This window comes from Aethalodelphis obliquidens, unplaced genomic scaffold (genome assembly GCF_003676395.1).
Source record: "Aethalodelphis obliquidens isolate GAN/ISIS:26980383/991018 unplaced genomic scaffold, ASM367639v1 scaffold39, whole genome shotgun sequence".
In the NCBI taxonomy this organism is placed as follows: domain Eukaryota; kingdom Metazoa; phylum Chordata; class Mammalia; order Artiodactyla; family Delphinidae; genus Aethalodelphis; species Aethalodelphis obliquidens.
Window position 1 is genome coordinate 18764405 of NW_020837983.1, and position 20376 is coordinate 18784780.

Below are 20376 nucleotides of genomic sequence, written 5' to 3' on the forward strand. Positions count from 1 at the left end.
TCTGAGTGAGAAGGGAAATCACTGAAGGATTTGAGCACAGGAATGGCAAGACCTGACTTCTGTTCACAAAGGATCACTCTGGCTGCTGTTTTGCAAAATGGGCTATAGAAAGCCAAGGGTGGAAGCAGAGAAATCATTCAGGAGAAATTTGCAACAACACAGGTGAGAGTTGATGGTGTCTCGAATCAAAATATCAGAAGTGAGAAGAGTTTGGATTCTGAAATTCTGGATATATTTAGAACTACCAGAAATCACACATAAACAATGATCTCATGAGGTACTTTTGAGATAGTTAACCTTCAAACCCTTGGCTTTAGATTTATTACATTTTAGAGGTGATGAGAGACATTGTAGGGTTGGTTGTTCTTGGTTTTTGATTGTTTTTTTCCGTTGTAGGTCTTAAAATTCTTTCTTTCCTTTACCTCTATAGCACTGTTCTGGTTTGATCCCTATCTTTCACCCTCCATTTTGTCTCCTTCGCTCTATGTCCTTCCCTCATCTTTTCATCCATCCATCCATCCATCCATCCATTAATCCCTTTACCCTTTGGGAACACGTGATGTATTAAGTTTCAGAACTAGTGCTTGTGATTGAGAGATGAATATAGCTCATAAAAAACTCATAGTCTAATAACGGGGACAGGGAGGTAAACAAGAAAAAGTGAAACAGTTTGACAGGAGCTATGTTAGAGAGATTAAAGAAAAATGTGGCACAAAGAAGATGTTTAACACTATCTGCCTGTCAGAGAAGTCTTCATAGTTGAAGTTTTCCCTGTCCCCTTAAATGTAAACATTCACTAATGTTCTGTTCCTTCAACCTTTGTTTTCTTTTTCCTTTTGAGGTCGCATTCGTTCCCACAACTCTATTTATTACCTCTATGATTATATCTTCCAAATCTTCATCTCTAGCCCTGACCTTTCTTTGAATGCCCTCAATTAAATTGTGTCTTCCTGTCACCCCAGACCACAAAAAGCATTCTCCAAGTGGATGCTCAGGTTAGATTAAGATGCACTTGAACAAACAAATTTATTGAGGCTTAGAATGTAAATCACGTAACTACTCGCAGCAGCAATAGTCTTTTCAAAAATGACTAAAACAAACTTTTAAATATGAAGCATAGGGCTTCCCTGGTGGCGCAGTGGTTGAGAGTCCGCCTGCCGATGCAGGGGACATGGGTTCGTGCCCTGGTCCAGGAAGATCCCACGTGCAGCGGAGCGGCTGGGCCCGTGAGCCATGGCCACTGAGCCTGCACGTCTGGAGCCTGTGCTCTGCAACGGGAGAGGCCACAGCAGTGAGAGGCCCGCGTACCAAAAAAAAAAAAAAAAAAAAAAAGCAACACTAACATACTGTATGATTCTATTTATATGAAATATCCAGTATAGAGAAATGCAGAGAGACAGAAAGAAAGACTGAAAGTGGTTGCCAGAAGCAGGGGAGGAGGGGAACTGGAAAGTGACTATTTAAATTGGTACAGAATCTCCTTCAGGGGTGATGAAAATTTTTTAAAATTTTTATTTTATATTGGAGTATAGTTGATTTACAATGTTGTGTGATGATGAAAATATTTTGAAATGATAGCAGTGATGGTTTCATGCCATTGTGAATATACTAAATGCTACCAAATTATACTTTGAAATGGCTAATTTTGTGTTACATGAATTTCATCTCAAAAATATATTGGCACAATAACACAAGATTTAAATGCAATATTCAAAGTAATGTGCTGTCAAGAATGCAGATTGGGACAGTTCTAATTTTCACATATGTCTAGAGAGAAATGTCAGGCAATTTGATCTTACTATGTAAAGGCTGTTCATCATTAACCTGGTTGAACACTAGAAAAGGAATTTTTTATGAATAAAACAAAGCAACTGACACAGAAGTTTGAGAAGCTTAGATAATTTAAATGAAGACAAATTTTCTCTTTTTGGATGACATTTACTGACTGGAAAGTCTGTTTTATTATCTTGAGGATTAATGTCTTAAAATGGCATTGCATTGTTGAAGGTACTGTTTTTCGTGTGATTCGAACTGCAAAAAAAGTCAGTTCAATAATGCAAATGTATAAATTGATTAAAGTCAGAGTATCTCAGCATACAAATTACTTCCTAGAGGAAAGCATTCATTTTTAGACTAGATATTATTATAAAATGAAAAAATTACAATGTTTTAAAATTATGGACAAATATGCCCATAAACTTATCCTATACTAACACAACTATTATTATCTTGTGTATTCCATTACAACTTTTAAAAATAAGATTCTTTTAAAAAGGATCTTATTTTTGGTCCTCAGAGGCAGAGACCTGAGTTTATCACATTTTCTGTCATAGCAGCGTACATCAGTGGTCTGTTCAAGGCCTTTCTCATTTTATTTTATCTTTCTTCTTCATTTTCAACCCTGCTCCAATTTCACATCCCCTTAGTTATTCTATTCTTTAATCTATGTTCATTGAGTTGTATACATACACACGTTTTGGAAATATATATTGTGCTGTTTTGTTTATCTGTGCTTTTACTTTATATAACGTATCATTCAGATCTCATTCACTCCACCTATCTTTTTAAGGTACTTTCTTCATGGCGCTATCCTTTGTGCTTTTCAACTCCCCTTTTGAGTTTTTTATTTCAACGATTGTATTTTTCATACTCAGAATCTCCAGATTCGGGCTACTTAGGATTGTGTTCCTGGTTCTTGTTTGTAACATTCTGTTTTGTTCCTTTGTGAATAAATATTTTATTAAAATTTTATTTTACTTAAAATTCTTATTTTAGCCAATCCATTAATTTGGCTTCTTCTACCAAGAAGAAGAAGTGTTGAGTTTGTTGTCTTTCTTCTATAGAACTTGTGCTCCTCCTGTTGAATTTAGGGAGTAGGTTCCAGGGAGATACGGTAGGGTGGGGAGCCTCTGATGTTGCCACCTGGGCTAGACCATGCCCTCTATACATCTCTTCCTCCCCAACACTTGATTTTGCCTTACCTCTCAACGACCCACTGTCTCTCTCCCTCAGGGCACAGTTCTTTCCCGATGATTGCTTGTCTTGGATAAAATCACCTAGACCAGTGACTCTATAACTTTAGTGTGCATCAGAATCATCGGTCATGCTTGTTAAAACATAGAGTGCTGGGCCCAACCCCCCCAGACTTTCTGGTGCAGTAAGTTTGCGATGGAGAAGAGTATTTACATTTCTAAGAAGTTACCAGTTGACACCATCCTTGGGCTGACCGTGGTGGATGTTTTGAGGGCAACCGACCCACAGCCTGTGCACCCCATACCACCTCCTGTGGAAGCTTAAGCTGTCTGTGTAGCTTTCTCCCTTTGTCTCATAACCATGTCCACCAATGAGAATGCTAATTCACCACCTGCCTGCCTTAACAGATTCAAGAACAAGGGGAAAGGCAGTACAGAAATGAGGCAGCACCAAATAGAAGTTATTAATGTGGAGCAGAGGAAAGCTAAGAAGGAGGACCAGATGCTGAAAGGAGAAATGTCAGCTCTTTTCCTGATGATGCTACTTCTCCACTGCAGGAAAACCACAACAACCAGGGCACTGTAAATTGGTCTGTTGATAACGCTGTCAAAGGCATAAATAGCAACAATTTGGAAAGCCAGCTCCAAGCTACTCAAGCTGCTGGGAAAGTGCTTTCTAGGAAAAAACAGCCCCCCATAGACAACATAAGCTGGGCTGGTTTGATTCCAAAATTTGTGACCTTCTTGGACAGAACTGATTGTAGTCCCATTCAGTTTGAATCTGCTTGGGCCCTTAGTAACATTGCTTCTAGGACATCAGAACAGACCAAGGTTGTGGTAGATGGAGGTGCTATCCCAGCATTCGTTTCTCTACTGATGTCTCCCCACACTCACATCAGTGAACAAGGCTGTATGGGCTCTAGGAAACATTGCAGGTGATGGTTCAGTTTTCCAAGACCAGGTTATCAAGTATGGTGCGGTTGACCCGCTGTTGGCGGTTCCTGATATGTCATCTTTAGGATGTGGTTACTTATATAATCTTACCTGGACACTTCAAATCTTTGTTGCAACAAGAATCCTGCACCCCCCTTAGATGCTGTTGAGCAAATTCTTCCTCCTTTAGGTCGTCTCCTGCATCATGATGATCCAGAAGTATTAGCTGATATCTGCTGGACTATTTCCTACCTTATTGATGGTCCAAGTGAACCGATTGAAATGGTTGTGAAAACTGGGGTTGTACCCAAACTTGTGAAGCTTTTAGGAGCTACTGAATTGCCAATCGTGACTCCCACGCAAAGAGCCATAGGGAATATTGTCAATGGGAGAGATGAACAGACTTAGGTTGTAATAGATGCAGGAGCACTGCTAACAAACTCCAAAACTAATATTCAGAAGGAAGCTACGTGGACAATGTCAAACATCGCGGCTGGCCGCAGGACCAGATACAAGTTGTAAATCATGGATTAGTCCCATTCCTTGTTGGCGTTCTCTCTAAGGCAGACTTTAGGACACAAAAGGAAGCTGTACGGGCTGTGACCAACTATACACGTGGTGGAACGGTTGAGCAGATTATATACCTTGTTCGTTGTGGCATAATAGAGCCGTTGATGAACCTCCTAACTGTGAAAGATACCAAAATTATTCTTGTTATTCTGGATGCCATTTCAAATACCTTTCAGGCTGCTGAGAAACTAGGCAAAACTGAGAAACTTAGTATAATGATTGAAGAATATGGAGGTTTGGACAAAATTTAAGCTCTACAAAACCATGAAAATGAGTCTGTGTACAAAGCTTCATTAAACCTGATTGAGAAGTATTTCTCTGTAAAGGAAGAGGAAGATCAAAATGTTGTGCCAGAAACTACCTCTGAAGGCTATACATTCCAAGTTCAGGATGGCACTGCTGGGAACTTCAACTTTTAGATTGTACATCTGAGGCATAAAGTTGTTTGTTGCCTACTACATTTTGTTTAATTTGTCTTACTGTTTCTCTACTAAGAACTCTTTTTTTTTTTTTTTTGTGGTACGCGGGCCTCTCACTGCTGCGGCCTCTCCCGTTGTGGAGCACAGCTCCAGACGCGCAGGCTCAGCGGCCATGGCTCACGGGCCCAGCCGCTCCGCGGCATGTGGGATCTTCCCGGACCGGGGCACGAACCCGTGTCCCCTGCATCGGCAGGCGAACTCTCAACCACTGCGCCACCAGGGAAGCCCTACTAAAAACTCTTTTTAAAAGTGGTTTGTTATTGTAATGCTTTTTGTGTGTGTGTGTGTGTGTTTTTTTTGTAATGCTTTTTACAACGAAACTATACTTGAACAGTTCCAAACTGTACCTACTGTATGACGCTTCTCCTCTCAATGGGTTTCTTATTTCTATGTGGAATTTCGTATCTTGTAGTGTCCTGTAAATAAAGATTAAATTCCACTCTTTACTTCAAAGAAGAAAAAAAGAAGAAGTTACCAGTTGATGCTGATGCTGCCAATCAGGAACCAAGTTTTGAGAGCTGCTGACTTAATGGGATAAAAGGAGAAGTAAACAAATAATTAGGTGTTGGCCCACCTATGTGCACCTCTTGTGTTCTGCTTTTCCTCATGAGTTCCAGGATCCATTCCTGCCTGGATATTACCCTGAAGCTTCTATTTAGCTCTGGCTGATCCTGGCTGGCTCCTACTGCCTATGATCCAGGACTATGTGAGGTAGGATCAAAGCCCCAACAAGGCAGTTCTATTCCCATGATCATGGTTTTGGACCCTCTTCTGCTCTGGGTTGCCCTTCTTCTCTTCTCTCATTACCCTCACTTGACTGGGACCCAACCAACTTGTTTCCTTAGAGGTTTCTGACAGTCATATGTTTAAAAAAATTTTTGATGTATTTACTTTTGGCTAATAAAAATTGTATATATTTAAGGTATATAGCATGATGTTTTGATATATGTATAAAATGTGAAACGATTACCACAATCAGACTAATTAATATATCCATCAATCTTCCATAGTTACTATTTTTTTGTGGTAGGAATACCTGGGATTTTCTCTCTTAGCAATTTCAAGTATACAATACATTATTAATATTGTCATCATGCTGTACATTATGTCCCCAAACTTGTTTATCTTATAACTGAAATTTTTATCTTGTGATCAATAATCTCCCCTTTTCCCTCCTCCCCCAAGACTCTGGTATCTACCATTCTACTCTCTGTTACTATGAGCTCAACTTCTTTTTTTTAAGATTACATATATAAGTGAGATCATGCAATATTTGTCTCGATTATTTCATTTAGCATAATGTCCTCCAGTCTCATCCATTTTGTCACAAATGGCAGGATTTCCTTTCTTAAAGGCAGAATAATAATCAATTGTATATACATACCAAATTTTCTTTACCTGTTCATCTGTTGATGGACATTTAGGTTGTTTCACGTCTTGGCTATTGTGAATAATGCCGCAGTAAACATGGGAGCGCAGATGTCTCTCTGAAATATTTTATTTTCTCTGGGTATATACCCAGAGTCAGATTGCTGGATCATATGGTACTTTTTTTTTGAGGAACTTCCTTACTGTTTTCCATAATGGTTGTACCAATTTACATTCTTACCAACAGTGCACAAGTGTTCCCTTTTCTCCATATTATTACCAATAGTTGTTGTCTTTTGCCTTTTGATAATAGCCATTCTAACAGGTGTGAGGTGATATCTCACTATGGTTTTGATTTACCTTTCCCAGTTGATTAGTGATGTTGAGCATCTTTTCATATACCTATAGGCCATTTATATGTCTTCTTTAGAAAAATGTCTATTTAGGGTTTTTTGCACATTTTTAAGTTGAGTTATTGGGATTTTTTTAATATTGAGTTGTATGAGTTCCTTACATATTTTGGATATTAACCCCTCATCAAATATTGATTTGTAACTATGTTCTCCCATTCAATAGGCTGCCCTTTCAATTTGTTAATTATTTCATTGCAGTGAGGAGGTTTTTAGTTTGACATAGTTCCACTTGTTCATTTTTGCTTTTGTTGACTGTGCTTTTGGTGTCAGATACAAAAATTAATCACCAAGACCAGCATCAAGGAGCTTAATCCCTATATTTTCTTCTAGGAGTTTTATGGATTCAGGTCTTCTATTTAAGTCTTTAATCCACTTTGAGTTCATTTTTGTATGTGGTGTAAGATAAGAATCCAATTTCATTCTTTTGCAGGTAGATATTCAGTTTTCTCAACACCATTTATTGAATAAACTATCCTTTCTCCATTGTATATTCTTTGTGTCTCTGTCAAAAATTAGTGGACTGTATATGTGTGGGTTTATGCGATCTCTTTGCTGTTCCATTGGTCCATATGTCTATTTTAATGTCAGTGCCATACTGCTTTGGTTACTATAGTTTTGTAATATAAAGTCAAGAGATGTGATGTCTCCAAATTTTTTGTTCTTGCTTAAGATTTCTTTAGCTATTTTGGGGTCTTTTCTGGTTCCATATGAATTTAGGATTGGTTTTTCTATTTCTATAAAAATTCCATTGGAATCTTGATGGGGGTTGCATTGAAACTATAGATCATTTTGGGTAGAGTGGACATTTTGACAATATTAAATCTTCCAATCAATGAACATGAGCTATCTTTCCATTTATTTGTATCTTCTTTGATTTCTTTCATCAGTGTTTTATAGTTTTCAGCAAACAAATCTTTCATGTCCTTGGTTAAATTTATTTCTAAATATTTTATTTTACTTTTCGTTGTTATTGTAAGTGGGATTATCTTCTTAATGCCTCTTTTGGATAGTTTGTTGTTAATGTATAGAAACACAACTGATTTTTGTATGTTGATTTTGTATCCTAAACTTTACTGAATTCATTTATTAGTTTTAATAGTTATTTGATGTATAAGATCATGTTATCTGCATGATGTTCTGAGATCCACCCATCTCCTTCTTTGTGCAGCTTCTCTAGGGTCAAGCACAGGTGCAGAGCCAGCATCCTGTGGTAGATTGCTATCTTGTCTGGCCTTCTAATATTTTTATGTATTTTTTAAACGTAACACACCTGTAGATTTGTGATGCTTTATTGTCTATCTAGCACCGGTCATTTTAAGGTTTATAGTTATGACACATAATGAATGTAATGATTTCAGAATACTGTAATATTACATTACTTGGATAAACTATAATTTATTAATTATCCCCTAATGTTGGACATTTGGAATGCTTTCCATTGTCCCAACATGAGTAATAGCATTAAATGTATTAACTTTTTATACCTACAAAAGTATTTTTGGGTACTTTCCTTTTTTTGTTGTTGTTTCCCTGTATTGTGAAAGAGTTAAGGCAGCTTTCAGAAGTACTTTAAGTTCTGGGAGAATCTGCCTCTTTGTGTCTGATTCATTTTCTGAGTGGGTGGTGTACTGCTTTAACCTTGTCACTGACAGGAAAGTTCAGATTTTATCCTGTAAAAAGAGAAGAGGTCTGTCCTTGCAGTTCTCTTTGACTGAAGTGTTTGCTTTTAGACAATGATTGTACACACTCTTCCATCAACACGCTGGTACTTGATAGTGTCAGTTCTCCTTTGAATTGAAATAGCAATTTCCTTTGTTCATCTGGACTATTTTTAAACTACGGCAGCTCTTATTTAAAAGCCACAGGTTGTGTTCCAGATTAACCCTGTCCAAATTTGGTAATGATGATTACACCATCGAGGGCAATCAAAATAATCAAATGAAGGAAAAGCACTTATTTTCTAACTTATTTAGCTAAAATGAATGTTCAGATAACATGATTTTAGTTTTCATATAAACCTATAGCATCTTGGTAAGCAACTTCTGAAAATAGGTTAATGAATCATCATGGGAGGAAACTTGAGAATCTTTGATTTGAAAAGGAACGTTAGCAGTCATTTAAGTCAATCTACCACACAAAAGAAAAACTCATCTACAGGGTGCGTGATGGTCTATGATTTTTTGATTAAACCCCTTCCATGGCTAGATTACCACCTTATCAGTCAGCCCATTTATTGACATTTTTGAATAGCTGTAATTAAAAGTTCTCCTTTTATTTTTTTCTTGAATTGAAACCTGTCTTTTTAACATCTACATAAAAATACACTGACTTCTCTTTGTGCCATACAGAAAAAGGAGTATATCTCATTATCATAGTCTTCTGAATATTTGAAGACATCTATATGGTTTCCTCTTAGTGTTCTCTTCTCTCTTATTTAGGATAAATGTCCTTAGACCATGCAGGCTTTTTTTTTTTCCCGTAAACTTTAAGATGATGATGTCTATATCCCTAATCATCTCAAACACTTTCCTGGATATTTTCCAGTTCGTCCATGTTCTTAAAACAAGGGTTGTGGGGCATAGTGGCTCACAGACACAGTGGAACCATCTCACATTTCTGTGATCTTGACTTGAGATATTTTCTTTACAAATATCTATCTTAGAGACTTCCTCCAAAGTTTATTATCATGTAAGATTTCTCTGTGATATACCTATAGGTACATATTATTTCCAACAGTTTTATTTTAGAACATAGTCACCAAGAAATGGCACCTTACTTCTGAGAATTAGGTGTAAAATTGGTAATTATTAAATTCTTTTATAAGGACTATCTCATAAAGCCACATTGCTTTCAATAGGAAATATGGTTTGTAGTAATAGATGAAAAAACATTATCGTTTACACTTGAGAGCTAATCTTTAATCGCAGCTTGAATTTTATGGCTCATGATGGGAGAAAATAAAATCAAAATAAGAATTTGTCAGTACAGTATAACTAGCAATAGGCAGTGTTTTGTGCCTAGAAGATTTGTGCTATAATTATTTTTTAAAGCATATTAGACTTAAACTAAAAGGGATCTTACACATCATACTGTCTTAATTGTACGAGTGACTGACCACTCATTTATCTCAACTATCTGGGAATCATTTGTGTTTTGATAGATTATTCGAGAGGTGATTCTACTCTTTTGTTTTCTTTATTTCTTTTTGATTTTCTAGTTCCTACTCTACACAGAAAATAGTTTTGATCATTTTGAACATCTTGATTAGATTCAATTAATCTGTTTATTTAACAGAAAACAAAATCAGTTAATGTTTAATGACTTTTATTATTCAAGTTAGCCACAAGAGTCAATCTAGCAATTCCCTAAAAGTATAATAATAAAAATCTGTGGTATACATAGTGGTGTGTCTTTTTTATATGATGAATTACATTTTAAGATTTTTTAAAATTGTGTAATTTACACACAAGTATAATATGTTTTTTATATATACACACACATGTGTATATGTGTGTGTGTGTGTATACATATCCATCCCACATAATCTCGTTGAAGAAATAGATATCATTAGTGTTTAAAAACACCTTACCCCCAATGTGTACACCTCCTGATTTAGCTGTCTTCCCAACAATTGCCCAGTCCAAAACACAATCTTAGCTTTTGTGATAATCACTCCTTTACTTTTATGTTTTTACTATCTCAGTATGTATCCATAGGCAATACTTTACTTAATTTTTTCTATCTTGGGCCTGGGTATAAATACCATTATATTTTTTACATTTTTCTATGGCTTACTGCTTTTGTTCAACACTATGTGTAATACATCCATATGGATATATGCAGCATGTTTCATTTATTTTTACCACTGTATGGTAAAAACATGTACTACTGTATGTATTACAGTTTATTTATTCAACTTACTATTGATATACAATCAGGTTATTTCCAGTTTTTGCTTTGCTTGTTTTTGTTTTTATCTATTAAAGACAATGCTGCTAGAAATACTTATTAATATGTCAACTGGCACACAGGTGCAAGAGATTTCCCACCATTTAAATCTAAAAATGGAGGTGCTGGATTGTAAGGTATGTGAATGTTCAGCTATACCACATCAGGCCAAACTATTTTCAAAATAATTATATCAGCCACGTTATGAAGGTGTTTCTTATCCCATATCCTTGCAAATACTTGATGTTGTCAGACTTTAAAAGTTTTTACCATTCTAGAGGATGTGCTCTGTACTTCCTTGTGATTTTAATTTGCAAATCTCTGATTACTAATGAAATTGAGCCTCTTTTCAAGGGTCTTTCTGAGTGTCCTTTATTTTTGAAGCGCCTGATTAGACTTTTTCCTTTTTAACTCATAGACTTAAAAATAATATTCTTGATATTAGTCATTTATTATTACGCATGCTGCAAACATCCTTTACTAATAGAATTTTTAGTACATTAATTTTTTTGAATTGAAGTTTTTAATTTTAATGCAATTGAATATACCAATCTTTTCTTTTTTTTGGTCAGCATGTATTTAATTTTGAGTTCTGTTTAAAAATTTTTTCTTCTCTACCTTGAGGGCATGAAAATAATTTTTTCTAAAAGGTTTACTGCTTTGCCTTCAACTATTATATGTTTTTGAACAGCAGGAAACATATCTACCAGTGGTAAGCATGGACAAATTAAAAACAAATATTTCCATGTCTTCATCCTAAACATAGGATATTTGGTATTTATGGAAGAGATGTACTGTCTGTTTAGTGCTTGAAACCAATTTTTAAATTATATAGCTTGTCTCTGACGGTTTTTTTTTTTTTTTTTTACTTCTTTATGTTTAATTGCTTAGAGAAAAACTGAAGCAAATATCTGATTCTTTTAGTATGTATTGTTATATTTCACAGTACCAGATAATTTCTGGAAAGTGCTAGAAATGGTAATTCCAAATCGTGCAGAACACCTGCTTCCCTGAAGATTCTGGAAGACACCACTCAGGCATACACAAATCCTTTCTAAAGTCACATTAACAGCTAGAACATATGACAACCGAGTGTCACTCTCAGAAGGAAATTCCTTCTTTTTAAAACTTTCTATTCAGGTGATGATAAATAATCCCCTTTTAGCATAAAAATGTAAAATGAACATTTAAGTTCATGAAAATATTCCTCATAAGAGGTTTAGTTTGGTCTCTTGCTTTCTGGTGTTGTGTCTAAGGAGTCTGTATAACCCAAGGTCACAAACATTTACTCCTATGTTTTCTTCTTAGAGTTTCATAGTTTTAGCTCTGAGATTCAGTCTATGAACGAGTGGGTCCAGCTTCATTCTTCTGCACATGAGGATATCTAGTTTTTCCACCACCATTTGTTGAAAAAACGATTATCTCCCTACTGAATTGCTTTAGCACATTTGTTGAAAATCAATTAACCACAAATTTAAGAGTTTGTGTCTGAATTCATATGTTTCATTGATCTATATGTCTATCTTCGTTACCACACTGTCTTTATTACCATAGCTTTGATTTGAGTTTGAAATCAGGAAGTGTGCTTCAACTTTGTTCTTCTTTTTCAAGATGTTTTAGGTATTCTTGGTCCCTTGTATTTCCACATGTATTTTAGGAAAGGAATTATCATTAAAAAAGTTTTCTGGGATTTTGATAAAAATGACATTGGATCTATAGATCAATTTGGGGAGTATTTTCACCTTATAATGTTAAGTCCTCTGAGTCATAAATATGAATGTCTTTCCATTTATTTGTCTTCAATTTCTTTCAACAATATTTTATAATTTTTGAGTATGTTTTGCACTTCTTCTGTTAACTTTATTCCCGTGTGTGTGTGTATATGTATATGTATTTATATTTTTGATGCCATTGTAAATGACATTTGTTTTTAAAATTTCATTTTGGATTGTTCATTGCTAGTGTATAGAAGTGCAATTGATTTTTGTATATTGATCTTTTATCCTGCAATCTTGCTGAATTAATTTATTAGTTCTAATAATTTTTGTGGGTCTCCTAGGGCTTCCTATATATAAGATCATGTCATCTACAAATAGGAATAGTTTTAACCTTTTCTTTTCAATCTGCCTTTTATTTTTCTTTCCCAATTGCCCTAGGCTAGAACCTCCAGTACAATGTTGAAGAGAAGTGGCAAAAGTGGACAGCCTTGTTTTGTTCCTGCTCTTAGAGGGAAAGCATCCAGTCTTTCACTATTAAGTACGATGTTAGCTGTGGGGTTTTACCCTTTATAAGACTGAGGAAGTTTTCCTGTGTTCCAAATTTGCTGAGTGTTTTTATCATGAAAGAGTGTTGGATTTAGTCAAATGCTTTCTCTGCATTATTGAGATGATAATATATTTTCTTTCCCTTTATTATATTGATGTGGTGTGTTACATTAATTTATTTTCAGATGTTAAAGCAATTTGCTTTCCTGGGATAAATCGCACTTAGTAATGGTATATAATCTTTTTTATATGTTTTAGATTTGGGTTTCTAATATTTTGTTGAGAAGTTTTACATCAAAATTTATAAGAAATATTCATCTGTAGTTTCATTGTGATGTCTTTGTCTGGTTTTGTATCAGGGTAATACTGACCTCATAGAATGAGTTGGGAAATATTCTCTCCTCTTCTATTTTTAGAAGAACTTGTGAAGAATTGGTATTTATTCTTCTTTAAAGGCTTGATAGACTTAATCAGTGAAGTCATTTGAGCCTGGGCTATACTTTTTGGGAAGTTTTAAAATTATTAATTCAGGGAATTCCCTGGTGGTCCAGTGGTTAGGACTCTGTGCTTCCACTGCAAGGGGAACAGGTTTGATCCCAGGTTGGGGAACTAAGATCCCGTGTGCCGTGCAGCCAAAACAAAACAAAACAAAACTATACTTCAATAAAAACATTGAAAAAATTATTAATTCAATTTTATGCTTATTATAGATCTACTCAGATTTTCAAACTTTTTCTTGAGTAAATTTTTGTAGTTTGTTTTTTGCAGGAATTTTCCCATTTCATCTAATTTTGTCAGTGGATTAACTCTTACGGGGTATTTTCTTCATGGTACTTTGAAGTTAAAGGAAGGTTCTGAGCAGTTTAGTTAACTGTTTGGAATGGAGTTTTGATAAAGAACACCAAAGCCATCCCAAATCTGGTGAACTAAGCAGATATATAATTCCATACCGGCTGTGGATCACCCTTTTTCTTTAGGAATTGAAGTCTCTATTACTCTAGGCTATGCAGAGGATGACCAAGGGTGGGGAGGTAAGGGGGACAAGACATGTTTATATTCAGTCTCTTTGTTCAAGAGTTTTTTTTTTTTTTTCTCCCCGAGGCTATGTTTCAAGGATTTCTTGAGTCCTGTGATAATACAAGGCTCTAGAGAACCAGTTTTCATGACTAGATTGGACTGAGTGAAGACAAGGAAACAGCTATGGTTCTGTCTTTATGGAGGAAGGCCTCTTTTAATCATCCTTTTCATGCAAGATATGTATAACTCTTGGTTCACAGAGATACATTTTACCGAGACCTAGTTTTCTGTATGGTTTAGGGCTATGGATTTTCCAAATCTATCAGGGTTATATCTGGTCCTGTGTTACCTGTCTGAGGAAGCAGCTTTAGTCAGTCTTCTTGGCCAGAGTGTGCCTAGCTGAGGCCAATTATGCAGAGTCAATCCAGGTGTGTCAACAAAGTAATAGGTTCCAGAGGATTTGAGAGCTTAGCATGTGAGATTCAAGCCTGGGGAGCCAGCAGGCTGAGCAGGAGTAAGCTCTGGAGGTCAGAGCTTACCGGTGAGTTCAGATGCATGGTACACAGGAGAGTCTCCTTTGATCCATCTCAAGGAGGGGATTTAATGTTTTTCTTCTCATAAATAAGCTCCTGGACTTCAGGAGTTTTAGTCCAAATGTCACAGAATTGCTTGTGACTGGTTCCTGGCAGCACTGGGAACAGCTGTGCCGAGTTGCCTTGTATCGGGAAGCCTGCTGGGAAATTTATCCAAATGTCCTCCAAGGAAGACAGAGTTCTGGGAAGTAAGTGATTATGTGGGTCTTATGTTAGTGTTGGAGTGAAGTGCAGCCAGGAGCCAGCTCACATTTATGTTCATCCAGAGAGAATGGACCATTCCTAGGAATTGTTCAGTCTGGAAATGTTTAACTGTGAGAAAATCATTCCGTTTTCATTTCAGAGATTTATGCCTGTCCTTGTATCAGAGTTGGCAAACTTGGGGGTTTGGGAGATGACCTAAAGCTTATTTGTGAGCTTTGTCCAAACCTGGGTGACTGTAGGCCTATTATTTTGGGCAACGGGTTTTCCACAGCCAATCTGGAAGGGCTGCAGCAGGGTGTTGTCATTGGAAGTCAATAGGTGTGGTTAGAGTTTACGGGGAAGGGAGAAGAGGCCAGTCCACTCCTCTTCCCATCTGGCTTTCAAATGGAGTCTGTGTCTCCCAAAATAGTCTCATAAATTTGGGGTATTAGATTTTTTTCTCTCCCTTGCTTGGAACGTCTGGCTTCTGGCTCTTAGGCTTGTCAGGGAGTGAAATTTCCTTTATATAAAGTGTGTGTGTGGCTTTGAATCTAACCTAGATCTCTCTTCTCCAGGTGTTTTTTTTCAGTAGGTTCTCTCTCTTCCTTCAGTCATCTTTCTCAGGACTGAGAGAGGCCAGGCTAACCATTTATGTACCATTCCAGGAAAAGCCTCATGTTGGTCGATGGAGATTTTGCTCTGGAGATTTTGAAAGCTCTGGCAACTGCTGGTTCATCTTCTGTGTTCTGGCTGTTTCCTTGCACTCCTGCCCAAATTCCTTCTCTTACTCTGCTCCCCATCCCTCATTCAACTTTTCACATCCTAGTAACAGATCATAGGTATTTCATATGCTATTCTAGCTCTATGGATACTCTATGTATTCAATGAGTTTTATGTACTTGATATTTTAATGCTATTTATTCTAGTCACTGAATTATTATTATTTTTCCTCTTTTTAAATGCTAGTCATACAAAAATGTAGATTCATAAATTGTACCAACTAACAAGTTGTATTAGAATGACTGACAATAGCAGTATTAAGGAACTTTGGGGGGAAAAACTGCAGTCATTATCATGCTAACCTCTTAATTTTTACACATTACATTTTAGTTTTTGAAGATGTAATTTTCCAGTTTATGTGTTGTTTCATATTCCACTTTTTCCAAGTAATTATTATTTTTATATCTATTAATTATTATATTTAATGGACATAATGACTTTCTATCATACATGTAGACATGTATGAGCAATTCATTGATCATAGAATATTTAGGTTAATTTTAATTTCATTCCTTCCTCCCTCCCTCCCGCCCTTCCTTTCCTTTATTAAAGATACATTTGCAATGGACCTCTTATTAATGTAGCTTTTTGCTTTTGTTAAATTTATTTCCTTAAGCGTCATTCCTATGAATAAGGTTGCTGGATAAAGAATATGGACATAAATGGTTTTGCAAACAAAAATATGTTTAAAACTTTTAATGCTTCCAGCTGTGTAAGTCTATACAAGTTTCACCATGGCTTTGAGCATCGTGTATTATAATTTAAAATGTTTTACTATGTTGACATAATTAAATTATTGCTTTGTAGTTTGCTTTAATTTGCTTTTCTTTTAGAATGAGGAAGCAAGATATTTTTTATTTTGTGTTTGCACTTTGTATTTTCTTTTGTACGAATTCTGTTTATATTATAATGTGTATTTCTCTTCTCCCTCCATCCCGAGAGTCTAAAAGCAAATTCTACCGAGAGATAAGGAATTTTATAACTTTTGTATTAAACATTATTTAATATATTTATATTTAAATATTATATCTCTTTAGATATATTTATACTACAAATACTTTTAACTACATAGAATCTAGGTTAAATTCTCCAAAAAATCCACAAGCTTGATTAAATTTAAATTTTGATAAGGGATTATTTTCCTTTTTTTTTGCAGTTAAGGAGATTACATTGCATTTTATTTCACTCTTAGACATGTATTTTAAATAGTATAATGGAGTGCTTTGATACCTTATAATCATTGAATTGAAAATGATAATTGAGGAACTGACTTTTGGAACAAGCTTCATCCATTCACTTTTCTTTACTGAGCCTCTGCTTGAACTAGATATCATTCGGTACTAGGAACTAAATGGTGAATTGACCTCTAACCTTTCCCTCAGAGAACTCTGTGGTCCAGTTTGAGAGCAAGGATGATAGATAATGGATGTGCTATGGTAGGAGAAATACAGTCAAGAAAAACTCATAGCCAGTTGAGTCCCAAAAACCCAAAGGAAGCCAGCTCAGTGTGAAGAGGACGCATCTAACCTAATTTGGGGAGTTAGAGCTGGCCTCCTGGATGCAACAGTGTTTAAACTGAGATCTGAAGTGTGAGCAAAAGTTCCTGCTTCACGTCAAAAGGCTTTATACATCCCCACTGTGTTGCTCTGGTGACTATTATTGTTATTATTTTTGGTCTCTATGGGTGGGTACTAATACGTAGTTTTTGTCTTTTCTCAGAAGATAGGCACCATGAGAAAAGAGTCCAGCTTTATGGAGAGAAGCCAGGCAGAAGCCCTGAAAGCTAGACTCCTCTACCAGGATGTTTGCTTGGCAGCTCAGTGTCTTGACCTTCTCCTTCGAAAAGGAAATGCTCACAAAGAGGTTTTCAAGCCTCCTGTCCTGGCCCTCAGGGATGCGGTTCAGCAAGTCTGCATTAAACTCATGTTCCTTCACCCAGTGGATTATGGGAGGAAAGCAGAAGAGCTGTTATGGAGGAAAATGTACTCTGACGTTGCTGTGCTGCTGTTGAGGACCAAAAGAAAACACGTGGACACCTTCAAACAGTGGGAAGGCCCCTTGCGGGCTCACCTGAAGGGCAGCCTCAGGTTCTATGACCATGTCTTCCTGTTCCTGCAGGAGCACACTATGAGCTGAGGTTACTAAGCTACACTGATTGGCCTCACAGTGCCATCCACTTGATTGCTGCAAGAAAGCAGGTCCTGCCTCAGAAGAAGAGGTGGCCTGGGTGCGAACCGCCTGCCACCGCTGTCGGCTGTACCTGGGAGACTTGTTCCACTTTCAGAATGAGTTCCCAGCCCTGGCCACCAAGGACTTGGCGGACAGGTGTGACACCGAGCCGTGTCAGTGGCCCTGCACATGGGCATGCCCTTCAACCAGCTGGGGGCTCTCACAGGGAGGAAGTACTATGACATTGAAGCCACGTACTCTACCAGCGCTGCCTCTGCTCAGGAGTGCCTTTTAAAGGGGCATCTTGGAACCTCAAAGGATTCTATGACCATGCGGGAAAAAGGTACAGCCAGCTGAAAAGGTACCAGAGAAAGAAGCTATCTCCCAGCCAGAGGCAGTGTTGGGATAACAAAAGGCTGCTGGTTAGCTTCCTGTACCTTCACAGCCTCTTGCAGCCTCAGCGGAAATTCAAAGCAACCAGGCTTATGGCCCTGTGCCAGCTGGTTCTGGAAGACTTCCATCTCTGCCTTTCCTATAGGCCGTGCCCATCCGACCTGAGCCAAGCCTCCAGAGAAATCCCCCAAGGGGCTATCTGTTCCTCCCAGACCTCCTCATCTTCCACATGGTGGTTCTTTGCCTCATGAGTGTGCACAGCCTGAGGACAACAGGCTCGAAACAGCACAGGCCAGTGGTCACCTTCACCTTGACCCTTTTCTCCCATTTAATTCAACATGTGACTACCCGCATCCAGGCTGAGCTCCAGAAAGGGAAGTTGACTCCAGACGTGGATGTCCCCAGGGACAAGGAAGACCAACAGAAGATAGAAGCTGGGCAGGAACAACAAGACCTTCCAGCCCCCTGCCCTGGGCCCCACCACAGCAAATCTCAGAAGAACCACAGTCATCTTACGATTCCAGGGAGGGTTACAACTCGGAAGCCAGTTTTCATTCTTGCTGTGACTCAGATGAGATAGATGAAGATGAAGACAAATCCTTATGCTCACAAGCCAGCTCAGAAATCAGTAGTGAAACTACTTATTCAGACACAACTGATGAAGAGGAAAGTGGCTCCCTGAATCCAGAAGCAATGCAGGAGCATGGGGCCAAATCCAAAAGTCAAGTTGCCCATCCGGTGGATAAGTTGAAGACACGTCAACCTCTCAGTCGTCTATTAGGTCACTTAAAAACAGGAAGTTCTGCTAACCTGCCAGCCACGTTGAGCCACAAGCTCCCAGTAAAACGTGGCTTGCACTTGACTCCTGTCTTCAGCCACAGTTTTCTGATGCCTCCAGCAATGCCTCTGGCACAGAGGATGGTGTGAGCAGCTTTCCTGAGACAGAGCCTCCCGCTGGCTCCTACTTGGGGCAGAAGGCCTCCATCAGCCAGTCTTGCAACCATCTCCAGACCATTCAAAAGAAATTGCAGATCCTCTCTGCAGAGGGCCCGCTGCCCACCGTCTAGGTGATCCTAGGCTGGCCCCGCACCAACCACAGCCTCCTCACCTCACAGTGGCGGAGTCCACTTAGCCTGTGGGGTCCCCTGTCTGTGCTGCTGAACCTGCTGCCCTCCATGGGAGACCTTCAGGAGCCAGGCCTGGGCCTGTCCCACCATCTCCGTGATCTACTGCAGAGCTGTGAGGGCCCAAACCTTCCCAGGTTCCTGCAGCTCCCTGAGGACATTGCCCTGGGCCAGCACTCGCCCCGGCAGGCTTCCCAGGAGACGGCTGGCTTGGAGCAAGACCCACCTCTACTCAGCTCCCAGGATGAAGCTGCTGTGCGCATCCGTTTCCTCAGAAGCTTTGGCCACTTTGCAGCGACACTCCCTGGACAGTTCCGAGGTTCAACTCTAATTTGGGGGTCTTTGTGAGCTCTGGATTTGAAGGACCATAAAACCCATCTCAGCAGTTTCTGGAGAGAACTTCAAGGATCAGGTTTTCCAAAGACATAGTTCAGCTCTGGCTTCAGAGTGAAGTGGTGCAGCCGGAGAAGATCCTCAGGTACCTCCAGATTCAGTCAGCTTTGACTCCGTACCTGTTCCCTGACCCTCGGGCCCTCTGTGAGCATCTTCCAGTCATCGAGCAGCTTGCCACCAGTGGTAAGTTTCTCCTCATCACACCCAAGATCGTGGTCGACATATTGTACGTCCTGAGGAGGGAAGACTGCTGGGCTTTGGCAGCCATCACCTTCCTAGAGGATGAGCTGAAGAGAGGGAACCGGTACATTTTCTGCCAGTCCTTTGTGTCTACGAGGTTAGTGAGGCCCAGGATGACCAGGCCAGACTCTGATGCCTGGGACCTCTATGACATTCTTGAGTTCTGCAAAGGTCTGCTGGACTCCTCCCAGCCAGGGACCCCTGACCCCAGCAGCATGATAACAATCATCACGGGCATCTGGACAGCCCTAGGAATTTCTCATACCCCCTGTAGCTGGTGCTGGGAACAGCAGTTGAAGCTGGTGTGGAAATCAGGAACATCCGGCGCTTCCACAGGGAGTGGAAGACGGTCAGCTGACGTCACATCTCCCTTCTTCCTCCTTCAGCACTTAACCCATCAAACTCAATCTGTTCACCTCTCTTGTTCACACCTAATGTTAAAGGTAGCCATTGGGTAAACTCATATCTGTACCTACTATTGGTAGAGTCTCAGTGTACTGACTGCCAGGGGCTTTGTGTTTCCTTTGTCATCTTCGC

At 38.5% G+C, this 20376-nt stretch overlaps 1 pseudogene; it reads left to right on the forward strand.

The window, feature by feature from the left end:
- Positions 1 to 3333: 3333 nt before the first annotated feature.
- LOC113633288 (importin subunit alpha-1 pseudogene) lies at positions 3334 to 4894 on the forward strand (annotated as a pseudogene).
- Positions 4895 to 20376: the final 15482 nt, after the last annotated feature.